The sequence below is a fragment of the Cupressus sempervirens genome, chromosome 6 (genome assembly GCF_028749045.1).
Source record: "Cupressus sempervirens isolate cs-2001-9-10 chromosome 6, ASM2874904v1, whole genome shotgun sequence".
Classification (NCBI taxonomy): Eukaryota; Viridiplantae; Streptophyta; class Pinopsida; order Cupressales; family Cupressaceae; genus Cupressus; species Cupressus sempervirens.
The window spans coordinates 352,403,690-352,426,924 of NC_143123.1; the positions used below are offsets into that span (position 1 = coordinate 352,403,690).

Below are 23,235 nucleotides of genomic sequence, written 5' to 3' on the forward strand. Positions count from 1 at the left end.
TAAAAATGAGAAAATGTCTTGAAAAATGATCATCTGAGTGAAAACCTAGCAATAGGCACTTTGATCTATCACGAAAAAAATAAAATATCTCAAAAATACAAAAAAAAATTGAAAAAATTCCTAAAGAAAATTTGCCAAGTGGCAAAAACCTAGAAACAAGCACTACTTGAGACCCGTGTGTCTATGTCTATAAATTCTAATCAACCACTTCACTCCACACTTCCTAGTTTGGGATTATTTCTTGTCCTCATCTCAGGGGCACAAATACTTAGCCTACTTGAGCTTTCCTTATGCATTAGAATTTCTTTGGCAACTTGCAAAATAGTGTTTCTCAACACTACTCCCTAACTTTACATCAAGTGTTTCTCAACACTTTTTAGATAGTTTACCTATAGTCTCTGATGTTGTGATATTACTCACTATTAGATTCAAGTCTTGAAAAAATGGACAAGTGACTTACACACATGCACTTAAACACTTTAATGACTAAACTATGCTAATCTTTATTTTCTTTGTGTGTTGTCTATGCTAATTTCTTGGCTATATGTTCCCTCCCTACTAGTCTTTTGAGGATGCCACTGACTAGAAGACTGGGGGCATAAGGCATGTTTTCTTGATTTTTGCTTGTGGGTATACTTTATTTTTCTAAAGTTGTTTTCAAGAATTTAGGATTTTCCTACTTGACACTTTGACTTGCAAACATATCATCCTTGACTGTTTTTTTGAAACTACACTCAACACTTATCTTGACCCTTATGCCTTGATATAGGTGTAATATTTCTATAAGCTCTCCACATTTCTATATGAAATAAATCATATTCATATCCTTATAGTTATACTAGTGATGGTTGTATGATCTCATGATGTCCCTAATAAATTCTCAATGATGAAATTAGAGTCTAAATGTTATGTGTTTCTTACTAGTAAACCATTGTGTATATTAGCTTGCATTATAGGTTCATTCTCTAGTATAGCCTTGCATTCCTAGATATGGGCAGAGTTCTCTCTTCATCTTTTCATGGACATATTGACTAACTACTTTCATATCTTTCTTGCTTTCTTCTTGATCGTGTCTTTTCATCTTATTGATCTTCTACTTCGTCTCTTTGCTATCCTATCATCACATCTATATAAAATTTTGACCCTTGGATAATTTCAACATCTTGGATCCATTTTTGGGATTAAGATCAAAATTTGAGTTCATCTTGATAGTCAAAATTGCATTTTAAAATTCTACCTTCTTCTGAGTAGTTAGCTGAGCTTTTTAGGTCTAATTTCTAAATCATCACTGGGGCATCTTTATTTCTTCATGTCTTCATCACCTCTATGCTTCATATCTACTCAAATTCACCTTTTCATGTTTGAAATCATCTTTCTACTTGATTTGACCTAATTTTTATGTTGTATCCTTACATGGTCAACTCTAGTCAAATTGAGACATTTTGTCATTCCTTAATAGTCACTCTTAGGTTCTAATCATCTATCTATCAACTTGGACATTTCTATCTCTCAACTTACTCATATCTAGCTCATTTCTACATCCCCATACCTCATTTCAATTTTCATCCTGAGAGGGAAAAAATATTATATCATCACCTACTACAACTATCTATTTCCTAGGAGCATATGCTTAATCTTTTTATTTTCTCTTGATCTATCTACTTTTATAGGTGTTAGCATTCTTCTTGAATTCTGACATTGTCTTTCTCCTAATGTTTAGTACTACCACTATCAGGCTATACATTTAGGATGTGCTATTTCTTTTTGCATTTCATTCTTCAAAATCATATATCTATATCGATTGCTACTTACTTGGCTTCTATTTTTCTTGGTGTAATGTGTTCCTAGACCAATCACACATTATAAAAAGAGGGGAAAATGTAATCACTTGAAAATGGTCATCTTGACTATTAGCTTCCTTCTCAGCATTTTGGCTAGTTTAATTAATCATTTACCTAGACCAAATTGCTAATAATCAATTAATTTGATTATAAATATTGGTGTAAATAAGTATTTACTATTTACAATTTACTTAAGTTTTCTTAGGCTAATGCATTATTTTATTATTTCTTAGGTGGGATACTTAGGAGTTTGTGTACTCTTATGAGTTGTCATGTTGACAACACTGGAGTAAGAAACTCTAATTTAGCACATGGTGTCTAAAACACTAGAGTTTTCATAATTAACTGAGTTGTCATGTAGACAACATAGTTATTTGCACTCCTAATTTAGCACATGGTATCTACAACATAATTTTGTGTGCTACACCTTTGTAAGCTTATCCTCTCATCATCACACTTACTCCCATGCTTAATGGAGGATAACCCACACCTGGTGGACATGTGTTTGGTTGTATGACTTATCATGTTGTTGATTCCTATGCATTCTAGAAGCATTCTAGAGGCCTTTATATATAGGCACTCCTAGTGTACTTTCATATCAATTATATTGAAAGAATATTATATCGTCATTCTAATCATACTCTCTTTGGTCTACTATTGTTCTTGTGCTTGAGTTCCTTGGTCTTGGGTAAATTTTTTCGTAAGGAAAATTCTTACATGGTATCAGAGCTATACCAAATTCTTACAATAATCTATATTTTGACTATACTATCCTAAGTTCATTATTTGATTAAAAGAGCATGCCTCCTTTTAATTAAATAAAAGAATCCATTCTTCTAACCCACTTAAAGTGCACACATAAAGTCCTTTTTCTAATTTTCAAATTGAAAGAAAATGCTTTGTGACTTTTGTCTCACATGGGAAGTCAACTTATATTCTATTGGTTGACTTGTGTGTACACATGGATCACTCCTATTTTTTGAACTCCACCATTGATCATCCATCATCTTTACCTTGATCTCTACCATTTGTATGAATCTAAAATGGAGAGAGATTTCCCCCTCAAAAGATCCATCCACCTTTTGAATATTGTTATGTTGTATATTTTCTAACATTATTCTTTGGAGCTTTGAGGAGAACTTCCATTTCTTGTCTTCATTCTCTCATTCCACCACATACTAGCATAAGATCATATGGCATTGTTAGCATAGTTTCATGTTAATGTAGTTTCTTTGCAATAGCTTAAATCACTTAGTAATTAGCTTGGATTCTATAACACTTTTATCTTGCTTATCATAGCTACATTTTGCATTCTCATCCTAGCTTAGTCTCCATTTGCATTGCATCTTTGAGGAATCCTTGGTAGAAATTTGCACTCTTGCATTCATCTCTAAGAAAACCTCACATTGCATGGTTTACTAGCAAGAAGAGCATTCCTAAGGCTTAGTTCAGAGCCCTCGCATTTGAATAATATTTTCTTGCACTCTGTGGATAGGGAGCTCTAAGCTGGCATCCAATTATTCCAAACTCATGAAATCCCTTGGATAGAAGGGTTTAGAGTGGGACATTTTCTTAGTGTACACCATGTACCACAATAACTAGGTTTGATAAGATAGAAGTTCTTAAAAGGTGTTGGAAATGTGATTGAAAAGATCACTATTGAAGAAGGTAGATTGTTTACAAAGAGGGAGATCATCAATAAAGAATGTTTTCAATCATTGTTTTGTCACTGATGTCAAACTTTCTATTTGTTGGAATGACAATTTCTTATAAGATCCAAGTACTATCACTTAGTTACTTGATAAAGATGATTTAATCAACAAGATGTACCTAAGGGAAAGGTTGAGTTATGGTTTTGTAATGAAGTGCAAGGATCAGTTAAGACAATGGTAAAATGATGTATTCATAATACACTTGAAGATATAGAGGTTGGCCACACTTAGAAACCTTGGAAGAACAAGTTGTAACAAGGTTGTTTACAAAGCTTGACTAAGTATATTAGTGAGTGTTGAGCAAGCTAGTTCATGCCAAGTAGATTTTTAGTTAGTGTCGAGCAAAAGAAGAAATTAATGGATGTCGAGTGAATCCATAGTAGGTATCAAGAATTAGTAAAATTTAGTTGGTGCTGAGTAATATAGTATGTGCCAAGCATCAGAATTTCAATAGTGTCGAGCTATTCCATTATTTGAAAAGTCAAAGATTCACCAAATCTAAGTCGACAAGTTTGTTACCTTGAATTTTGTAAATGAGATGGAGGATAAGGATGATGAGCTAGTGGCACAAAATTTTAGGTAAATCATTTTTGGGCAAATTCAGAAGGATTCTTCATGATGTTTCTAGAAGAAACAAGATATGGGGTAGATTCATTGAATCCTACCTAATCCATTCGAGCTAAAATTAAAAGTGAAAGATTTGAGTGGGAAAATTATTTCCAAACTTCTATTTAAGGAGTCATGGGCCAAGAAGCAAGAGTAGCTAGGGTGTTAAGCTGCAAAGTTGTTGAAGTGTATTAAGTAGAAGGCATTGTGAAGGAAGAATAGAGAATAGAGACTCTGCTTTCATAAGTGGCCATATAGGAGATTGAATTGGTACATCAAGCATGGAGACTCAAGGAGAAAAAGCTTGAAAGGAGGACAAGCTATCAGAGTTGAAGAGACTAAAATCTAGGCAATGTTGTGAGCTCAATAGAGATCTAAAATCTGCAAATTAAGTTGTAAGTTGTATCAAGTCAAAAGCCCTTCTTCTTACTCTCTAACAATTGTATCAATTAGGGTAAAAGTAAATTCTTTAATAGGGTGGCATTCCAAGTGAATGTTCTAAAGTCCTCTAACTAGGCCCACTTCTAACAGGGTGGTTAAATCCCTTAACTAGGTCACATTTAATAGTGTGTTGTAGCCTTTAAAAGGGCAGGCCTTTCACAAGGCATCACTTCAAAAGAGTGAGAATTGAGTAGCATGTTACTGGTAGTTTTTCCCAAATTGGGTTTCCACATAAATCATTTTGTTATGTGTTGATCTTTCATATCTTATTCTTGCATATTGATTTTACAGTAACTTGTTGAGTAGGAAAGTTTAAGCTTGGATGCATGAATCATTTAATGGGCTCACTTTACTTGGTGAAAAAATTTTGTTTGGAAATTTGGACCTTAAATAACTGATTCACCCCCCCCCCCCCCCCCCCCCCACCTCCTCTCAATTATTCTAAAAAATTTCTAACAATTGGTATCAGAGCCATCTATTGATTTAGTTTAAAGGTACTAGAAGTAGGAAGATCAAAGATGTCCAAGAGAGAAGTTCCCAAGCTTAACAGAGATAACTTCACTTCATGGAAAAAGTTGATGAAGCTATACCTTGGATCAATAAGTGATCATGCACAAACCTCAATTGAAGTAGAACATGTTGATCCAGTTGTACCCACTATAGAAGATATGAAGAAAAGGAAGGAGCACAATCAGGTAATGCTAGAGATTGCCTCAATCCTCAACTATGCTAAATTTGATGACATCAAGTGATGTGACTCTGCATTCAAGATGTGGAAAGCCTTGACTAATATCCATGGAGGATACCAAAATGTTCAAAGAGTAAAAAGAAAAATCCTCAAAGGAAAGTTTGATGACATGAAAATGGAGGAAGGTGAGAATGTTGCTCAATATGCCTCTAGAATGAAAGTAGTTAGTGCAATAAGAAGTTTGGGTGGTCATTTAGAAGATGATACTGCTAATAGAAAATTTTTAAGAACCTTTCTCCCTATCTATGCTATTAGAGTTTTAGCCATACAAGAATTAAGATGTGTACCAAGAAACATACTAACTTTTGAAGGTATAGTAGGAAGACTCACTACATTTGAGTTGTCCAACTTTGACAAATACAAACCTAAAAATCTTGAATCTACTTTCAAGGCCAAGATATAATTGAAAGTCACAAAATAGGTGAAATCAAAGAAGAAGAAGAAAAAGCTAAAATATGCATCCAGTGATAGCAACACAGATGAAGAAGATGTGGAACAATTAGAAGCATTGTTGGCCAGAAGATTTCATAGAGGGAAAGGTAAATTCAAAGGTAAGCTTCCTATCATTTGTTTTAATTACAATGAAGTAGGAAATATTGCAACAAGATGCACATAGAAGAAGAATTATAGAGAAGGCAACAAGAACAAGAACAGAAGAGAAGATGATAGCAGAGATTACAAAGACAAAGGCAAAAAGTAATATATTGTTGAAGAAGAAAATTCTAATGAAAATTATGATGAGATAGTCTATGTGGCCATGAAGGATGAGTCAGATGAAGATTAGGCAATAGCACTGGTAATCTGTGTGAACAAAATTGATAAATGGATCATAGACATTGGATGCCCACATCACATAACAAGAGACAAAAGTAAGTTTGTTACCTTTACTCAATACAATGGAAATAGTGTTAGATTTGGAAATGATGCTCCATTTCAAATCAAAGAAAAAGGTTCTATTAAACTTATAGAGAAAATTTAATTTGATAATGCATACTATGTTGAAGGATTGAAATACAATCTACTGAGTGTGTCACAATTAGGCAATGTAGGATGCAAAGTAGAATTTGGAAACAAAAGTGCCAAAATCTATGACTGGTGGAAATCTAATAAGAAAAGGAGAACAAACTAGGAGTAATTTGTTTTACCTAGATATGAAAGATGCAACCTGTCTTATTGTTAAACTTGATGATGTAAGGTTATGGCATAAAAGACTATGTCATTTCAACCTTGATAATTTGATTAGCATTAGCAAAACGAAGAAAGCCAAAGGTTTTCCTAAGCTAAAGAAGCCTAAAAATATAATGTGCAAACAATGTCTACTAGGAAAGATGACTAAATCAAGTTTCAAAAGAAAAACCTACACTTCCAAAGAAGTACTAGAGTTAGTGCATACTAATTTATGTGGACCAATAGAAGTGCAAAGCTATTAAGGAGACATATACATAATGTTTTTTGTGGATGGATACTCTAGGATGATGACTACCATGTTCTTAAAACAAAAATTTGATGCATTTCAAATGTTTAAGTTGTATTTGGCCAGGGTTGAGAAATAAATAGGAAAGAGTTTGAAGTGCCTAAGATTAGACAGAGGAGGAGAGTTTACATCGAAAGACTTTGAGACATTTTGCAATGACAAAGGAATTAAAAGACAAACATCAGCACCAAGAACTCCACCTCAGAATGGCATTACAGAGAGGAGGAATAGATCAGTGATAGACTGTGCTAGCTTATTAATGATGGAAAAGAATGTTGCACTAAAATATTGGAGACAAGCTATAAGTATAGCTTTCTACACCTTGAATTGAGTACAAGTCAATAATGGTATGAATGTAACACCTTTTGAATTATGGTATGGTCACTCACCCAATGTAAAACATTTCAAAGTGTTTGGTTGTAAATGCTATATTCTTAAAGATACTAGAAATGGAAAGTTTGATTCAAAGAGTGATGAAGGCATATTCTTTGGATACTCCACTAGAAGTAAAGCATGTGAGTGTATGAATACTAACACTAACAAGATTTTGGAGAGTGCAAATATAAATTTTGATAAGCATTCAAAAGCATAGGTTGATGCAACTAAGAAGCTAGAAGAATAAAAATTCTTTGTATACTTCTATGAAGCAATACATACCAAAGATGAATCTACAAATCAAGTTAGAAATCAACAACAAATTTCAGTATTAGTCGAGTTGCATTTAGAAGCCGAGTTGCAAAATGAAGATAATGCACATTCTAATTTAGGAATTAGCACACATGAAAGAGATGATGAAATATCAGATAGAAATATGCACAGTGACTCTGAAACTGAAAGATCAAACATGGAAAGAAGGATAGAACCAAGACTATCCAAGTATGTGAGAAGACATCACCATACTAAGAAAAGTATTAGAGACAAGGAAGCTAGAACAATGACAAGGAATAGACTAAGAAATGAATCATGTCTACTAAGGAAGACTGAGCCTAAAATAATGAAAGATGCACAACAAGATGATAATTGGTATAAAGCTATGGACCTTAGTTCCAAGACCAGCCAATAAAAATGTGATTGGTACCAAATGGATATTTAGAAACAAGCTAGATAAGGATGGTGAGATTACAAGAAATAAGGCCAAACTAGTCTACAAAGGTTATGCACAAGAAGAAGGACTGGATTGTGGGGAAACATTTACCCTTGTTGCAAGGATGGAAGGAGTGAGAACACTACTTGTATATGCTACCTACAAAGGTTTCAAAGTCTACCAAATGGATGTAAAATCTACCTTTTTGAATGGTATACTAGAAGAGGAAGTCTACATAGAACAACCAGAGGGATTTGTTGATGACAATAACAAGAATATGGTTTACAAATTGCATAAAGTATTCTTTGATTTGAAGCAAGCACCTAGAGCATGGTTTATCAATAGTACAGTTGACCCCATTTTTAGACCAAATTTTTTGACCATTTAATAAAATGGGGTTGAATTGGTCAAAATATGCAAGGCAACATATTTTTTAAAAAAAATACAAGCCCATGTTGGTCAAAATTTTGACCAACATAGGCTTATACACTATGTCAAAATAAAATAAAGCTTTGTTCTCCCCCCTAATTTCATTTTTATGCAACTGCAGGAAGATATCTTGTGCACTTAATCATTTCCTACACTGCATTTTGTGGCTAAGAGTACATGTCAAAAGGGTTTTATAGCTTTAGCGCCAACAGGGTTTAAATGCTTGGGTTCTTCAGTGCTTGATTGTAGCAAAGGAGAGGTCGTGAATGCTTCAAAGTTGACATTAAAAGAAATTTCAAAAGTGAAGGCTCTTGTAGCATCAAAGAGTCATAATGAAGCTGAAAGAAGGTGGTGTAAAAGGATTAATTCACACCTGGCAACGTTGAAGAGCCTCCTTCCCAGTGTTAGAAAGGTGAGTTGAAGTTTTGATTTATAGATTGACATTTGATTAAAAAATCTTATTCTTGCACTGTATTCCACATTCATTGCCATTTATTTAAACATTTTTCTTGGTTTATAAATCTTGTTAATTTTTAGCTATGCATTTTTTTTGGTTTCAAAAGCCAATTTGTTGGGCATGTTAGCTAAACCATAGTAACACAAGCTACGTCATTTAGGGTAAGCTTTGGTAAATTCTTGCACATCTTCCTTCTAAATCAATGTGCCTATTTGTTGTGTTTTCTGCCACCAAGAACTAAGTGTAAGCCTTTTTTTTGGGCATAGTTTGATAGATACAACACATTTTAAGTTTATCCCTAATCGATGGAGAGCAACCTCTGCTCCACCTATACCAGAGAAAAAAGAGAGGACTTTGATTTCACTAAGATAATATGCTTTTAGTGGAGAGAAATGGTATTCTACTATGTCAATTTGGAATGCATTTCCCACACACTGAAGGCATTCTATCATAGATGACACTCCCTGGGTGTGATCTTTTTCAAATCCCAGTATGAGCTCTATCTTGTGAGGCTCTAAAGGGGCCATCTAATTTGGCCCCACCCATATCAAGTTGTTCTTCTTGCACATGTGAAGTATGTATGCTTGCTCATCAAAGATGGTTTATCATGAGATCTTTTAACTATTGACTTGAGTTCTTGGCATTGTACATCACTAGCTTGTGAGCCACATATGCAATTCAATTTTTCCCTATGATCCTAGGAAGACCAATACTTCTTTGTTTGAGGAAATGCTTCATGAATAGTCATAGGAGGCAGAGGCAATAGATGAAATCTACCTTCTATTGGAAGGTTGTGTATATAGCCTCTTGGTCTCTTTGAAGCTGAAAAGTATTTGGAGTCGACAAACTCTACCTCTATACCATCAAAATGCCAAGATATAGTCTTCCAAACATCCTTTGGTGCAATAGCAACATTTTCAAAATAGAAGAATGGAGGCCTTTGCATAAACTCCTTCAATTTCTTGGAATGGCCTTTTGTAGGATAGCCAAGAACCCCAAAGCCCATTAACCTCTTATGGAGTAAAGGGGATTCAGTTTCCAAGCTACTTATGATAATATCTTCCTTCTTTCTTTTACAAAATTTTCTCCTGCATGCCTCTCCATCTTGTTTCTTCTTTCCCTGTGGATGAAAGCATTATTATATGCTTATAATTAAATTAACCACAATGAAAAATAGATGTAATACTATTGAAGAACATGTATGATCTTAGAGGATGGAGGATAAGTGAGGTTACTTGATTGCATTAGGGAACATGGATTCTAGCAAAACTAACAAAATTAATAGCATGGATAATTGTACAAACATTTAAAAGCAGTTGTAAGCATGCATATGTTTACATTGCAATAATAACATTGTAAAATGTCATTTGTTCCACTTGTTGTGTGTATAGAAAAGAATAAAATTTGGTAGCAATTGTATGTAGCAACGTGAGAGAACTAGAGCATTCACAGAATGAAGAAGGGAAGCTTTGGATAACATAAGATGGGGAATCCACTTTTAGCAAAGAAAAGGGCTTCATAGTGATTTTTCAAGTAGTTGTCATTGTTGTTTTTGCTCAAATATTCTATGATTTCAATGGTTGTTTGGTGTGGATGGACATAGTTTTGGCCTTGTAGATGCAATTGTCTTGTAGGACCAAACTTAGTGCTTTGATGGCACTCAAATTTGAATACTTCTACTTATTCCTATTCTTTTCAAAATGTTATGCAATTCCAAAAAAGAGCACTTCATTTAAGTCTATATCTAAAAGTTTGGTTTATGGAAGATGGAGGAAATTACTAAAAGGATAATTTGTAAATATCAAGTGGTACTTTGAAATTGTCAGATCCTGTCAGGGTAGGCTATAATGGCCAAGGCAGTTTTGAAACCATCCAAATGATAATGAAGCTGTAGGTTTTCATGAAGGGGTATTTTGTTGATGACAAATGAAATTTGATGTCAACTGTTAGATGTTTTCTCTTCCAAATGTAGTTATAAATTCTTATGCATTGAGAGAATCTTCCAACATCTATTTAAGGACATGAGCAAGTTGAATTGGATAATGTGAGGAATCAAAGGCATCCCATAGTGAATTGGATCATGAGTAGATTGTATTACAGGATTCAAGATAGCTACATAAGAAATTATGAAGCATAGTATAGAGAAAGTGAGAGAACAACATAAACACCATGCTAGGCAGACTATGATGACTACCTAACTTGTGTGGAAAAAGTATTCAAAACTTGAGAATACTTGAAAGATAGAAAACACATTGTTTAAATTTCTTAGATGTGTAATTGTTTTAAGTAATCTAAAGAAGCTTGAAAAAATGTGTGATTACCTTTTCCAATTAGTTGTCCCAATCTTGAGGTTTATATAGTAAAATTTCTACCTCTTTATAGCCTGATTGTTTCTTTTATCTTCCTATTTTGATTTCTAAATATAAAACTCCACATTCATTTGACTGAAAATTCAAATAGTATGATTTGGATTAAAAATAGTTTGAGAGCTAATTAGCACAAGCATAGCTTGTAGATGATAACAGATATTGATTTGAAAAATGTTTTGCATTTGAGTTGATTATTGAGGATGGCGACCTTATATTTATGGAGGATAACCATAGATGAGTTGACTCAAGTTGTTCATTAAGTAGTGATGGAGTGATTCGGGGAGGAGTGAGCTTGTACAACTAGAGACGAACAAGTTATTGAAGATGATCTTGTTGCTACCTCTTTTATGAATAGGATGGTTGCAGCTACTTTTCTGACATATGTAAAAAATTGCAGGATCCAACATCTTTGAACCAATTTTTGGAGGATTGGTTCTTCTCAATTTTGTACCTTTCTTGTTGATTTTGGGGCAATAGATTTCTAATTCCAATTTTGTATACAAGAAAACAATTTGATGCATAACAAACTTTTCTTTTATATCAACTTTCAATATCTTATTTTAATTTTATCCCTTCTTGTATGCATTTTTGTATGGTGGATGTAATTGATTAAATTTTATGTTTATTTGAAATTGATTTAATATGGAATACATTATGCAAAGTACCTTTTTAGTTTTTTTTGCCCTAAGTTTCTCTATTTTTGAATGAATTAAAATTATGTTTTGTTTTGACTAGGATATTATACAAAGCCTACCCTACGTCAATCACAATTTTGTTCAAGTCTCAAAACTATGGACTTTTTAACAATTTTACAAAAGTTACCCAATTTATTTTAGAAAATGATTGATGATTTTCGTATTTCAGAAAAAGGTTTTTCTAAGATATTCAGATATAATAATGTACCTAAATTTTTTTATACTTGATAAAACACAATAATGATGTCAATTTTTTGGATTATCTACAAATAGAATTAGGGATCAATTTGAAATATAGATCTCCTCATCACCTTGAGACCAATGGTCATATAGATAGAATTTACCAAGCTTTGGCATATTTAGGATGTATTGCATGGATAAATATACAAGAGAGAAGAATACTTTCTCTTAGTAGAATAACTTTCATTATCCTACCCTTGGGATGGTACTTTTTGAGGAATTCTATGTTATAAAATATAATATTTTTTAATTCTATGACATGACAAGAGATAATTGGGTAAATGTGATTAAAGTAATCAAGGGACTCAAATTATTAGGAAGAGTTTAGCAAAGCAAATATACAAGAGAAGAACTTTTAGATGTTTTGCAATTAGTTAACAACATTTCATCATGTATCTTCAAAAGTTCTATCATTTGTACCATTGTAGAACAGATGCCTACAGAAATGTTGTCTAGTTTCTGGGAAAAATGGTCCAAAAAATTACTCAGCAAGTCTACAAAACAAGAAAAAGCATCTTCTTTTGCATGGACCTATGCAGTAGCCAAAATTATTGTAATTAGGATACAATGAATTAAAATTGAGATCTACATATCAAGTGATTTAAAGTTTTGAATGAAAGTTTGGTGCACATGCTTTGACTAAAATATGCATTATAAGCAAGCAACATTGATGTAAACTAGTTTATAGCCTTAAATTGAAAAATCAATTTTTTTGTGGTTAAAAGTTCTATAGCCTAAGAAGTTAGAAAATATTCAATTGTGCACGAAATCAACAAGAGGAAAAATAGTTAGTTGTGTATAAATAATGCTTTGAAGTAAATGGTCTAAATTGGCCTCCTAAAGTAGACATGTACATTCTCTTTTCAATAGATAAGGCAACATGTACACATTCTTTCAATGCATTCTATTATCATCTAAAAATAGCCATCTAAACACTACATGTTTTTCATCAACGATTTGAGGCATCTTTGTCCTGTCGGGAAGAGGAAATAGAAAACATCTCCTGCCTAAACCAGACTACTTATCTAATTCCATTAGTTGAATCTGCTTCTTTCAGTTAGTTCTTCCAAATTTTAATGTTTCATGCATGTTTCATCGACATTTATGTGTTTTTATATATTGAAAAGAAATTTCCACCTGTTGACACAAAATAATGTCAAATCTAGAGGAATTGTGAATGTGTCTAGGCAAGTGTTTGAGTAGTTTACATCATATAGTATGACCAAACTGTCGATATATATAACTCTCACATAGTAAAACAATTGAGGGAAGATTATGTCTAAAAATTCAAAGGTCTTTTCTTAAATACAAGCGATGGGAGTTTCTATATTTTTTTACCCTTGTAATTTATTGATATGCAATAATTTGTATTTCATATTTTTCATATCTCACAAAAATTGGATGAGCATTTTACTTCTTATATAATGTCAACTATGCACAGGAATTTATGATAAACCAGTAATTTGCAGATGAATTCCCACTATTATGGTTGGATCATCTTCCTTCAAAAACTAACATTAATCACACAACAACTACAATGTAATTTCTTAGTAGGAAAGGCCACTGATGTGGGACCAATTATGTGGTGGTGTCTCAGTGACCTACGACTACTTGTTGTCAATGCAAGATACATGCTAGAAGCAACAACTTCTCATTTCCAGAAACTTTCTTTTGATGGTAGATAAATGTAAAATGGAAATAAAATCTAGCAATGCATTTTTGTCAAAGCCATCATTTCACTAACATAGGCTTGATGACAGAAAAAGGAGTGGCTTATTCTATGTGTCATCATATACAAGAGTTTGACAATTGTACAATGGTTGTGTCATTCAATTACATTTTAATATTCTGGATTTTGAAATTATATGTGGTAAACCAAGATCAATGAGGTTGTTACCAATGGATCAAAGGTTGACTTGTGGGTCTAAATATTTGTTTAGAATAAATCCATCTTACTTAACTACCAATCATGGAAAGCCATGCAAATGCATGATAGGTTTGTGAGTTAATATCCATGATTACAAGGCTAGTTCTTCACCTATTCCAGCATAAGCCTTATTGTAAACAAAAGGAGGAAAAAAGCAATAGAGGAAATAAAAGTAATGAAGAGTCTCATGCTCAACATATATCCTCTTATAACTAAAATAGAGCTTTATGAATCATGGATCACTAATCCACAAAAGTAACAATGATAAAACACATACACATTAGACATTCATAGACACAATTAAGAGTTAGACTTTTGAGAAAAATCATCTACAATGCAAGACACATACACTTAGGTTCCTTTTTTGATTAATAAGGAGTCAAAAAGTGTTATATATATGAGACTCAATAGCTCATTTACATGAAATGGATTCTCCACACTACTACATTTAACCTCATTTTTCTACCAAAATTTTTGACCGTTAACTAAATAAGTTTAGGTTGGTCAGAATGTCAAGAAAAAAATTCTTTTTTTATGTATAAGCCCTGTGTTGGTCAAAATTTTGACCAACATGAGGCTTATACATAATTTTAAAAAAACATTCCTTACTTTCACTTTGTGTTTCACGCACATCGGTTTTCAATGTTTTCACAAGGGTTTCACATGCAGGGGTTTTCGATGTGATCAAGAAATGACATTTTTTATAGCAACAATATTCGGCACTCTACTAGAATGACTGATAGTTAGATTGATGTTTGCTATTTACAATCCTATATTTTTTTTGCAGAGGATATACTAGATGGAATAGCCACAACCCCGCCATGTATCCAATAAATGACAGTGGTAAAAATTTATGAGGAAACATCACAAGTATTAGTAAAATGGAAATTAAGTCTTTGAACTACAAGAATATTGATATCTTGGTTCATATTGATAAATTGATATCTTCAATTCAAAATTTCATGGAATGGATTACTGTCAGATGTTCTACCCTCATGGTTTTTGGATTCACCTGACAAGAGCCTCCTTGTACCACCCAATTTAAAAACATGAAGGACTTTAGAAAACAAAGAATGAATGGTTAAAGTGCCTAAAACAAGTTTGTGACTTAATCTTCCAACCTTTGACTTTTTTTGTTATAGGTTTGTGGTTTGGATGTTTGGCATTGGTAGGTTAGTGCTATATTTACATATAGTTAAGTATTTGAATGTCTTTGTTCAAGTTGTTAAAAAAAAAATTCCTAAAGAATAGGTTAGTTCATAATTACTTGTGAAATCATTGAATATGATAGATCAAATATATATTCACTTCAAATATTATAACAATATTTAGGAGATAAGCTTTATTTCTTTAAGTTTTGTAAGGGGAGCAAGAAATCAGTTTTGAATGAATGCAACATGTTGAAGATTTAATGGGGCTAAATTTTTGATGGAAATATTTGTAAGGATGTATTATTGATTCAATTTGACACCCAGTTTCTTTCTTTTAATTATGGTCATACATGTATTATATATTGTTTGTATGGCAAGGGCTATGCAAATTCTATACTATTTTGGACAAAGTTTAAGCTGTACAATTTTCACAAGGGTGCTGCCAGATTTTGTTTCATGTGATCATCAAATCTACTACTTCCTCTGATGTTACCTTTTCTTTCATGGAAGATGTTGATTGTGGGTTGGATCTTAACCCACATGTACTTTTACCACCTTAGCTAATGGGTCATGGAAGAATTGGGATCCACGATCAATAGTTGATTTGGTAATATTATTAAATGTTGTGATTTGTTTTTATAGTATCCTCTACCCTAACTTTAATTTTCTTTGAGCATTTATGCTTTTCTTATGAAAAAGGGATAGCAAATCTAGTTGACCTCACCCCCTTCCTCTACCTGCTGCTAACATATCAAAAGGATTTGAAGCCCAAGCAACATTGATAGCCTTAAAAGATTACTGATGTGTCATGTCTTCAACATTTGATTATATTTCCATGTTATATATTAATAAATTCACCAATAATCTAGGCTAGAAGCTTTTCTTGGTCAATTTCTTTCATGGGTAGAGCTTGCAATCTGCTTCAATATGTTTTAAGAATTGGGTTAAAAAGTAGATTCACTGTGAATACTCCTAAGCCTACATTCATTTTAAATCTACAAGAACCAAGTAAATATATCCATACAATCAAAATTTCCTTGAATGTTTCTAAAGTCTTTTCAATAAATCCATTTTGTTCATAATCTGGAAACACTGTAGTCGACAAGAATGCATCTAGCATTCTATCAAATAGCTCACGTGCCTTTTCTATGCTTCCAAATTTTATATATATGTCTACACGAGTAGTTATAAGTACAATATTTGACAACATCTTTGTATTCTTCATGCTTTGATGGATTTTCGTACCCAATTTCAAATCTTTGAATTTGCTTAGGCATGAAAGATTTTGGCAAAAGTCACCAAGTCTATCTTTACACCTTCTTATTGCATTTCATTGTTTAAAGCTTTCTCATGAAACCTATTCTGTGCATAGCTTAAAATCATAACATTTCATAGAACCACATTTTGGGTAGGCATTCTATTAAATAGTTCAAATGCCTTATCCACTCTTCCCCATATGAGGGCAGTTGCAAGTACAACATCTCACAAGATGTCTTTGCTTTAATGGATATCCATAGCCTATTTTAGAGTTCCAAATTTGTGTATAGGCTATAAGTACACTGACAGATGTAAATCGATCAAGCTAGAGGCCTTCTTTTTACATATGCTAAAACAAAGTGAATTCCTTGTGAGGACACCTCTGCATTCTCTATGCTACTATAATCCAATAAAAACCATTTATTTGGACTTATTTTCAATAATGTGTTGGTTAGATATCAACACCAAGATGTTATGTATGAATTGGAGATAGTTAAAGTTGATTTACATGTAAATAAGCTTATTACTGATATTCTTGTAGAAAATATAAATATTCTATTGATTTAATGTTTGATTTTTTGCACATGCCACTTGAGGAAATATCTCACTGCAATTTATCTATGTTACCGATTTCATTATGTGTGCTTTTTTTAATCACACCTTTTGAGGATATATTGCCCCTTTTTCCTGTTGTAAATAACTTTTGCAATTTTTTTCTTTTAAATGGGAGAATTTTTTTGTCTTTAATTAGGATTTTTGTTTGGAGATTGCATTGTGGAAAAGTGTGCTCGTTACTTGGAGATAATCAAAACATATGAGAACAAGCTAGTTGGCAGTATTCTAGAGCATACTAACAATGACTATCTATTACAAGTATTCTTCATACCTCTGTTGAATAAAAGTTGTGCACTGTTCATGTAGATTCAAAACTTAGAAATATTTATTTCTTTTAGCTAAGAATAAATGACTGAAATAAGAAATAGATTTAGAAGAACCTTTTTAAATGAATATAAGACATCTATGTTAAATTGTTTTGTGTTTCATCTAATTTGTGTTGTATTTTTGAATGATCAATGGAAAAGCTTTCTTATATATGCATCCTTGAGTGAGGAGTGCCATTATATAGGACATGTCTCATGTCCCTTCATTTCCTTTGCTAATCACCCCTTTCTGTTACAAGTCTTCTAACAATAAGATCAGTTAGTATAACATTTTTTAATAATGAAGACTGTATCCCTTCATGATCATTTCTAGATGCACCTTTTCCTTGTTAGATTTGCATCCATTCAATAATCAATCAGCCTTTAGTTATTGATTATAATATTCTCCTTATTGGTCAAAATATGGAAAGCAAAAATATGGTTACCACATACCACATATGGGCTTTGATAAGAGCCAAGATACTACATACTAAGGCAAGGGCTCATAAAACAATGTAAATTGTACAAGGTTAGAATTGATATTGTCTAGTAAGAATTGATAGATAATTTTAGTGATGGTAGACCTTAATGGGCCCCCTTCCACCCACTTACTAAAATACTATGAGGTCATGATGATAAAAATATGGCCTTTAAATAGTGACAGAGATATTTTTCCAATTATATCTAAACCCCATGTCTAGAAGGGCCATGGAGAGTTTTGAGCTTAGTGAGCCTATCTAAGAGCTTAAATCAAATTTCTACATTGTTGGCATTGTGAGTACTCTTGATAAATGAAAAGGAATATTTCTCCATCATTTTCTAATAGTATTGCACATGAATTACCTTTTGAACTAGGGCCTTACCACCTATATGTCCTCTAGTGGGGCTTGAATGAGCCTCTCAAAAAATGAGTGGTATCTCACCCTTAGTTAAGTATCATTGGAGGAGACCATTATAGGATCTCTAATACAAGACATTTGACAAGACAAAATAGAAACCAAAGAGTTCGCTTATCCTAATATAAGCATTTTCATCAACTCTATCAGGGAATTTTTTCTCTTCAAATACCCATAGATGCCAAAAAATCATTCTTTTGAGTCTACATATACACAAATGAGATCACCAAGGCTTGGAAATTCTGATACTACATGAGATCTCCACACTTGTAGCACAAATTGATATGCATTGGTGATGATTTCGGGTCAGACCAAAGAGGCTACACTAGCCTTTACATCTGCATACCAATTTTCTCTCTTTGAAATACTATCTATGGTGTAGTAATATAATTGATTGAAATCAATGGTAATTCTATATATTGAGACAACCTAGATTGATTCCCCTTAAGTTGTTATTGGATTCACTATCAACATACAGTTTCTATGTATATGAAGACTTTTAATCTCTATAGGAATCATGACATGTACCCACATGATTAGGGCTTTGTACTCAATGATATAATTTTTCTAGTGGAATTCTAGGTAAAAAGAACTAGGAATTAATTTTTCTTCAAGGGATATCAAAATATCAAAATAACCAGAGCTTGCACCACTTTGACACTTATATATGTCATGTACTTTCATCCCAAAGATATCACTATAATGATGACATTGTGGTAATTATTGTCCTGCATTTTGGTGTCATATGTTTCAAACACTTGATGGAATTAATAAAGAAGCATTTGTGAGTTCTCTGACATTGCTATCTATTACATTTCCTATGTATTCTCGTATACATTAAACTACACCCTACGGAGCAAACATATGACTAGTCAGAAATGAAGAATATAGATTTGTACAAGACCTAGTCTATGGTGATCTAGGACAATTATGGATAGTCTCTAGAAATAGAATTTAAAGAACAAATACAATGAAAACAACAAAAAAATGCAATGTGGATCAAAATAAGAATCATTTTCCTATGACAAAACATTATTGTGTTGTAATGGTAAAAATCAAGTAGAAGATCTTCTCCTTCATGTTCAAAGTTTATGCTCATCTATATTTTAGTCTTGATTGACCCTTAACTAGTGAATCTTGGATAATCTTTATTCAATTGTAGGAACATGTATTCATTTCCTTATATGTTTCAGCTTAACTTACTTAATGTTCTTATGATTATTTTGTGTTAAATCTTATTGATACACAATCATTTGGATTGGAATGCTTAGGACTCTGGCTACAATTCGAAAGAGGAATTATTGGAGCTTGTTTTCTTGCCTTGAAATTATTCCAACTTTAGCTCTTGACATCTTTAAACTGCAAGACAACACCACTTGTCAAACATTTAGGTTTCATATTTCATCTAAAATCAAAATTCTAAGAAGCAAAATCCAATGAAGACATCCTACTTAGATGATTTCTATGAGTATAATATCTATTCTTTAAATACAATTTGCATTCTGTTGTTTCTAGACAAAATGAGAATTTCAATTAGAACACTTAATCACAAAATTTATCCAATCTATTTTCTCCTTAAATAAGATATCTAACAGCTCCTTTCTCATTTATGGAATCCCACAAAATATTTATCAACACTTACCTTGTTGCTTGTAACAAAATTTTGCATTTCTAAACTCAGATATACAAGCATTTGAACCCTCCAAATATAATATTCCTTTATAAACTCTAAGTTTAACACTAAATCCATTTGAGTTTAGATATCTTGATCTCTAATTTCTTTTCCAAAATCATCCTCCAGGGTGAAACTCACGAATCTACTCTTCTTATATGCTTATGGAATTGTTTTGGATGTTCCAAAGAATTTCAACATCCAACCTTTATAGACATTTGAGTCCTAAATTCATGTCCCTTGATGGTAGGCCCAAATGGTCTAAGGATTAAGTTTTTTAAAATTTTACAACCACCATGAGGCCAAACTTACATAAGCTAATTGATTTGTAATTAGGTGAAATCTGAATTCTTCTTTTGACCCTTAGACCAACCCACTTAGGCTTATTTTTCAAAAAATTTCAATTGCAATTATTTCATGGCTGAAATTATAATGATCTTAGGCTCACAAGTTTTTGAAATTTACCCATCTTTTGAGCTCACATGTTCTTGATTGGAGATTGCATTAATATGTTTCGATCTTTTAGTCATCTTCATTAGTTCATGCATTAATCACATTAGTCATTGCTATTAGGATTAGTCATGGCATGCTGATGTTAGCACCTAAGTAACTTTCACCTTGTGACATCTCTTTGAGGCATTTTGCAAATAACTAAGATACATTATCTATAAATCTACATTTTTCAAACATCTAGGCCTTCTAGAAATTATAGGATCATTTTAGTTACATTTGAAAACATTAATCAACAATTTCCATAGGTGCAGATATAAACATTAACTACAACATGTCCAATTTATTTGCAGGTATATTTTCCTATGAAGAAAGACCATGCCTAACAATATGAACCCAGAACAAAATAATGAGACAATGGCTGCATTGTGGGCTCAATTCTAAAGAAAACTTGATAAATGTTATTATCCTTGCAAAAAGTGCAAGGGCTTAAAGAATCAAAGAATTCTAATCACAATAGCCTAGAGTCATTGTAGGCAACATGGTCATGTTGAAGGGGGCCACAATTTTCATCCATAGGTGAATGTGGATTTCCTACTGGAGGAACATGGAGGTGTGAATATCCAAGCTAAGGATAACACTCCCATGGAAGAAGATGATAATGTGCCAGAGGACGTGATTGAAGAAGATGGTATTGGGGTAGGTGATGAAGAGGCTAACAATGATGGTACTAGAAAATCTGATAATGATGATGAAGATGGTCTTGATATACCTTTACTTGAGAAGGCACATGAGCCCTTATAGGAAGGCTCCCAAACAACTCTACTCTTGGCTATAGTGTTGTTGGTGAACTTAAAGGTTATGAATGGTATATCCAATGTAGCAATGTCACATATGCTAAGGTATGTCATTTTTTTCATCTTCAATGTTAGCATACAATTACTAGTCATTATATTAACAATGCATATTTGTTGTTGTAGGTTGATTAGTGAGTTTTTCTTACCACCATCAAATATTTTTCCTCATTCTTATCGAGAATTATCTAACATTATGGATCATATTGGAATGAAGTATCAGACAATACATGCATGTCCCAATGATCACATTCTATATCATAAACAACATGAATTTGTAACAGAATGCCCTAATTGTCATGTTAGTATATATTGGTCAAATCAAATAACAAAAAAAGTTCCTCACAAGGTTCTTTGGTACATTCTCATTATTCCACATCTTCAATGGTTATTCAGGTGCACTAGCTTGGTACAATTTATGGATTACCATGCATGCAATAGAAGTCAGGATGACATTATGCAAATGCCTACTGATGCTTCTGCATTTAAAGAGATAGAAGAAACATGGTCACACTTTAAAGAAGAACCTCATAATCTGAAGCTTTCATTGGTGACAGACGGTGTCAATCCATATGGAGATATGAGACTTTTTTACTCAGTGTGGCCTATTTTTGTTATTAACAATAACATTCCTCCTTGGATGTCCATAAAAAAGGAGCACGTAATGTTGTCAATGATTGTGCTAGGCATTTTTTCATTTTATAGTTATCTAAATTAATTTATAAGTAGTGCATCAAAATGGTCATAATAATTGTGTAATGTTTATGTCATTCAATTTCTAGGTAAATACCAAGTTAAAGATATGAACGTGTATAGTGAGCCCCTAATTGATGAGTTGTTGAAGTTATGGAACGAAATCACTATGTATGACATCTCTAGGCTGATAAGACATCAACAATTTCAATTCCATGCAATGCTTGTATAGACAATACATGATGCCCCTGGGCTAACTCATTTTTGTGATATGTTATATTGTGAAGATCACATATTTTTGGTCTGTTATAGTGCTTACATATTACTATCAAATGCTTAACTTGCGCATGATAATTTTACATGATCTTTTAGGTCTTCATACAAAGGAAAAATTTGCATGTCCAGTTTGTGGTCCAAAGATGAAATCTCGTTATTCAAGAAGTTTAGGAAAGCAAGTGTTTGATGAGTTTAGACACTTTCTCCACAATAATCATAGGTATCAAATTGTTGAAAAACATATTTTCAATGGAAAAGAAGAGACATCATCAAGGCCACAAAGAATGACACCTTATTTATGGAAGTTGGAATACGATCGACTAAATCATCGAGGTAATGTCCAATTTGTTGTCTGAAATTTAAAAATTATATTTTGATATTGTCTTATATTTACTAATGCTATAATTGATGCTCGTGAAGGCCGTCAAGGCATCAATGATGAACTTCCTAGAGGAATGAAAAGTTATCTTACTCAATTTAGTAGGTTACCATACTACAAGGATCTCTCAATCACACATTTGTTTGATGCTATGTATATTGAAAAGAATGTAATAGAGACACTATAAAAAATGTTAGATGGAAGGGTTGATAGAGAAAAAATTGCCAAAATTTGTACTGACATTTATGAATCCAATCATGCACTAAAAGCTTTTATTGAATCAAATACCAATGGAGACTGCATAAATACAAGTGCCCTTCCTTGGTTATTAATGGAGCAACAAAGTGATACATTAAAAGAATTCATAAAAAGTGAAAAATTTCCAATAGGATTTGCTACAAATATAAGCACTCTTCTATCAAAGAAAGGTGATTTTGGGCCAAGGTTTAGAGCACATGATTGGAATACCTTCATCAAGGTAAGTCATGTTCTCTATTTATAGTATATTTGTAAGATTGAATGTACTACTAATTGCATTATTTAATAATATATTAAAATGATAGCAGTTTGTCCTACCTCTATCCCTTCTACAATTATTTGACAATAGTATTAAACAAGTTATATATGATCTTGGAAAATACATGAGGTTAGAACTATTTTTTCT

General features: G+C 32.6%; 1 pseudogene; it reads right to left on the reverse strand.

Annotated features, from left to right (window-relative positions):
* Nucleotides 1-8,944: 8,944 nt before the first annotated feature.
* LOC149552574 (DNA (cytosine-5)-methyltransferase DRM2-like) overlaps nt 8,945-23,235 on the reverse strand; it is a 198,670-nt pseudogene continuing 184,379 nt past the window's right edge.